At 36.0% G+C, this 6,000-nt stretch overlaps 1 protein-coding gene across 2 annotated transcripts in view; it reads left to right on the top strand.

Moving 5' to 3' along the window:
- ZNF644 (zinc finger protein 644) overlaps positions 1 to 6,000 on the top strand; it is an 84,870-nt gene that overhangs the window by 29,179 nt on the left and 49,691 nt on the right. The gene's annotated exons all lie outside the window — the stretch shown is intronic.

The raw sequence follows: 6,000 nt of genomic DNA, 5'->3' as shown, positions 1-6,000 counted from the left end.
GAGCATGCACATATCATGCTGAACAGTACAGCTACCTCTGTTCCATGGTAATTCAGAAATGGAACATGGCCCTGAGAATTTCTCAGTGAAAGGCTGGCGTGTGTAAACAGGGGCTCTATAGGAAACAAGGGACCTGTTTCTTCAAATTGCTATAATAGTGACCGCTTTCTCGGCTCCATCACACTTGTGCAGCATCCTGGTTCAGAATCTGGGAGGTCATGAGCAACCTATTTCACATGTGCCATGCATGCATTGTAGCACTTAGAAAGTGATTTCTGGTCACTTCGTCCCCGTAGTTGTGAACAGGAATCTGCACTGGCCTAGACTAGCTATTGCAGATCCTGCACTTTACCTGTACCTGGCCATCCAGGTTACCACTAGACCCCAGGGAAGTCACCCACACTGCTAGATATATAAAGAGCTGCATAAGAAGCCTCACGCTCATACAAATAATACAAACAATCCACACACACAGTCCCCACAATATCAACACCACTGGCAATCCACATACACGCACACAACCCTGCAAGCATCCTCTCACGTTCAATACCATAAGCATTCCCCACACATACACACACCACCAAACACAAAATGTGACATCATCCAGACACACAATTCCACAAGCAGCCACCATACACAGCCCACATTCATAGGTATCATAAACCATACCACAAACTACTAATCATTTTCTTATGTATATAGTGCCAGCAAATTCCATAGCGCTGTACAATGGGTATGAACATATACAATATAACAGCTTACATGCACACAACCCTACAAAGCAACTACAGCACCCATAAATAACACAAGCATAATACGGCACCATATACACCTCAGTTTAAGAAAAAAAAAAAAAAATACGGTACACCAAGGGACTTCAAGATCTTGTTTTGGCACACAACTGCTAAAAGGTAGCCTGTACCTGTCCAACTCTGTCTTCAAGGGACACGATAGTCACCAGAACAACTACAGCTTAATGTAGTTGTTCTGGTGAATATAATGGCTCCCTTCAGGCATTTTCATGTAAAGACTGCCTTTTCAGAGAGAAGGCAGTGTTTACATTGCCCCTAGGGACACCTTCAAGTGGCCAATGAAAGGACTTTCTGGCTCAGGGCTGCACAGTAAGCAGCCCGGCAGTTCAGCGTGGGGACGCTGAATTTTACTCAGAGATGCATTGATTCAATGCATATCTATGAGAAGGTCCTGATTGGCCAAAACTGCATTTTGCTCCACCCTGTGCCGATTTTAGCCAATCCAATGCTTTCCCTATGGGAAAGCATTGGATTGGCTAAAAATCGGATATTTTGATGTCACAAAGGGGGCGGAGCCAGCGCCGGCAGACCGCGCTGCGCTGGCAATAAGGTGAGTTTTAACCTTTTTATAGGGGGGCAAGCCTCCTAAATGGTAGGTTAAACACTATAGGGTCAGGAATACATGTTTGTGTTACTGACCCTATTGTGATCCTTTAATAGAACTCACAAGGGCTAAGCACTTACAAATACCTGAATTTTCGTTTCCCAGTAACTTCCTTGCCACCATTAGAGGTTAGCAGCTAGGTGGAATGGGGCAGAGGAGAAATGTATTTTATTTTATTTTTTTTTGTTCTCTAATTTATCTTGTCCTTTTACAGCACGTGCATTCCACCTGTGATTTTACAAAAAAAAAATGTTTTAATGTTCAGCTACATTGCTCTGAATAAAAAAAAATAAAAAAAAAAATTTAAAGGAACTTTAGCTTAATGAAGGAGTTTTTATGTGTAGATCATGCTTCTCGAGTTTCATTGCTCAATTCACTGCCATTTAGGAGTTAAATCACTTTGATTCTGTTTATGCAGTCCTTGTCACACCTCCCCTGATTGATACCGTCTGCATGAAAAAAAACTGGTTTCACTTTCAGTCAGATGTAATTTACCTTAAACAATTGTATATTTTTCTCTGTAAGTTGAACTTTTAATCACATACAGGAGGCTCTTGCAGGGTGTAGCACAAGCTATTAACATAGCAAGGGATAACATAGCAAGGGATAAGAAAATCTAAATTAAACAGAACTTGCAATAAAGGAAGGATAAACTGTAGGTAACACTTTACAGGAAGTGTTTAGTGAGGCTGTGCAAGTCACATTAACCCTTTAAGTCCGGCGGGCGTATATTTACATCCTTTTAAAAGCGGCTCTAAACGCCGCAGGACGTAAATATACGCCCGCCGTTTTTTTTTAACTTACCCGGTCGCCGGTGGTCCCACGCCGGCGATCGCGGTTGGGGGGACTCCCAGGGAGCCCCCCGCGGCAGATCTTCCTCCTCCGGTCCCTCCCGGTCATGTGAGAGTGAGGTCCTTGCGAGGACCTCACAATCACATGGCCGGTATAGCTGGCTCAGGCATTGCCAGCAGGGGGACCAACTGTAATGACAGTTGGTCCCCCTGCTGGCTGGAAATCAAATTAAATAATGTTAAAAGTGTAAAAAAAAATATATATATACTTAGATCATATATATATATATGATCTAAGTATATATATATGTATATATATATATATATATATATATATATATATATATACACATACACCGTCTAGGTGTATTTTAATATTAATATATATATAATTATATATATATATTAGAAACATAGAATGTGACGGCAGATAAGAACCATTCGGCCCATCTAGTCTGCCCAATTTTCTAAAGACTTTCATTAGTCCCTGGCCTTATCTTATAGTTAGGATAGCCTTATGCCTATCCCACGCATGCTTAAACTCCTTTACTGTGTTAACCTCTACCACTTCAGCTGGAAGGCTATTCCATGCATCCACTACCCTCTCAGTAAAGTAATACTTCCTAATATTATTTTTATACCTTTGCCCCTCTAATTTAAGACCATGTCCTCTTGTTGTGGTAGTTTTTCTTCTTTTAAATATAGCCTCCTCCTTTACTGTGTTGATTCCCTTTATGTATTTAAATGTTTCTATCATATCCCCCCTATCTCGTCTTTCCTCCAAGCTATACATGTTAAGATCCTTTAACCTTTCCTGGTAAGTTTTATCCTGCAATCCATGAACCAGTTTAGTAGCAAGGGATAAGAAAATCTAAATTTATTATCAAATTACACGTAGACTGATATTGATTAAATATATATATATATATATTTATAAATAATATAAAAAAAATAAATATGTAAATACGTAAAAAAATTAAATAAAAAAAATAATTAAAAATAAAATATTAAAAAATATATAGATGTGTTTTATTTCGTTCTAACTGTATTGTGATATTAATATATATATATTTATGTCAAAATACACGTAGAACGAAATAATATATATATCTATATACATAAATATATACGTATATATCACTATATATACCTATATATATAAAAAAAAATATATATATATGTACGTATATATACACATATGTATATATATATACATATATTAATTCTACACATATATTTATGTAATAATTTTACATAATTAGGTATCCTAATTAATTACAATTAGCGGGACCTGCCTGACAACCCATGCTGAAACTATAGGGAATTTAATTTGCTAGCACTATATTTTTTAACCCTATAACTTTCCAAGACACCATAAAACCTGTACATGGGGGGTACTGTTTTACTCGGGAGACTTCGCTGAACACAAATATTAGTGTTTCAAAACAGTAAAATGTATTACAACGATGATATCGCCAGTAAAAGTGACGTTTTTTGCATTTTTCACGCACAAACAGCACTTACACGGACGATATTACTGCTGCAATACTTTTTACTGTTTTGAAACACAAACATTTGTGTTCAGCGAAGTCTCCCGAGTACAACAGTACCTCTCATGTACAGGTTTTATGGTGTTTTCAAAAATTACAGCGTCAAATATAAGGCTTGTGTTTCATTTTTTTCACATTAAAATTCGCCAGATTGCTTACGTTGCCTTTATGACCCTATGGTAGCCCAAAAATGAAAATTACCCCTATGATGGCATACTATTTGCAATAGTAGACAACCCAAGGTATTGCAAATGGGGTATGTCCAGTCTTTTTTAGTAGCCACTTAGTCACAAACACTGGCCAAAATTGGCGTTTTTTGCATTTTTCACACACAAACAAATACTAACGCTAACTTTGGCCAGTGTTTGTGACCAAATGGCTACTAAAAAAGACTGGACATACCCCATTTGCAATACCTTGGGTCGTCTACTATTGCAAATGGCATGCCATTATGGGTGTAAATTTATTTCCTGGGCTACTATACAGTCTCAAAGGCAACGTAACCAATCTGACGAATTTCAATTTCAAATGTAACACGCTATATTTGACCCTGTAACTTCCCAAAACACCATAAAACCTGTACATAGGGGGTACTGTTTTACACGTGAGACTTTGCTGAATACAAATGTGTATTTTATTGCAGTAAAAGCAAACAGTATTATGACATTGACAGTTAAAATGTCATGTAGAACTAAAAAAATAAAAAAAAATCCTATTTTCTCCCATGTTTTTCATATTAAATTATGTTTCATAGCTAAATATTTGATATTAAATGAAAGCCCTGTTTCCCCTGAATAAAATGATATATAATAAGGGGGGGTGCATTTAACCCCTTAAGACCGCAGGACGTACTATGCCGTCCTTATTTAGATGGCTCTAAAATCCGCAGGGCGGCATAGAACGTCCTGCGGTCTTATGTACTTACCCGGTCGCCGGCGATCGCGGTATGGGGGACTTACCTGGGAGCCCAGGGAGTCCCCCTCCATCCTCTTCGGCCCCCCAGGGCCATGTGATCGCGAGGTCCTTGCGAGGACCCCGCGATCACATGGACGGCATAGCCGTCCAAGGCATTGCCAGCAGGGGGAGTGCCTGTAATGACAGGTACTCCCCCTGCTGTCTGAAAAAAAAAAAAAAATGTTAAAACAGTGTAAAAATAAATTATATATACTTAGATCATATATATATTTATTATATATATGATCTAAGTATATATATATACACATACACATATACACATAAATATACATACACTGTCTACATGTATTTTAATATTAATATATACATAATTATATATATATATATATTAATATCAAAATACACGTACAATGATATTGATTAAATATATATATTATTTTTATTATATATATATATTTATATATAAAAAAATAAATAAATATATAAATACGTTAAAAAAATTAAAAAAATAATACAAAATAAATAGATAAAAAATATATAAACATGCGAAATTTCGTTCTAACTGTATTTTAAAATTAATATATATATATATTGATATCAAAATACATGTAGAACGAAATAATATATATATATATCTATATACATAAGTATATACGTATATATCACTAAATATATACCTATATATAAATAAAAATAATAAAAAAAATTATATACATATATATGCACACATATATATATATATACACACCTATATATATAATAATTCTACGCATATATTTATGTAATAATTTTACATAATTAGGTCATTTTATTAATTACAATTAGCGGGACCTGCCTGACAACCCATGCTGAAACTATAGGGAATTTAATTTGCTAGCACTATATTTAACCCTATAACTTTCCAAGACACCATAAAACCTGTACATGGGGGGTACTGTTTTACTCGGAAGACTTCGCTGAACACAAATATTAGTGTTTCAAAACAGTAAAATATATTACAACGACGATATCGTCAGTGACAGTGACATTTTTTGCATTTTTCACACACAAATGGCACGTACACTGACGATATAATTGTTGTGATACGTTTTACTGTTTTAAAACACTAATATTTGTGTTCAGCGAAGTCTCCTGAGTATAACAGTACCCCTCATGTACAGGTTTTATGGTGTTTTCAAAAGTTACAGAGTCAAATATAAGGTTTGCGTTTCAGTTTTTTCACATTAAAATTCGCCAGGTTGCCTTTGAGACCGTATGGTAGCCCAGGAATGAAAATTATCTCCATGATGGCATACCATTTGCAATAGTAGACAACCCAGGGTATTGCA

Source organism: Pelobates fuscus, chromosome 7 (assembly GCF_036172605.1).
Source record: "Pelobates fuscus isolate aPelFus1 chromosome 7, aPelFus1.pri, whole genome shotgun sequence".
NCBI classification, from domain to species: domain Eukaryota; kingdom Metazoa; phylum Chordata; class Amphibia; order Anura; family Pelobatidae; genus Pelobates; species Pelobates fuscus.
The sequence above is the reverse complement of the archived record's forward strand: the minus strand, read 5'-3'. Positions and strand labels throughout refer to the sequence as shown.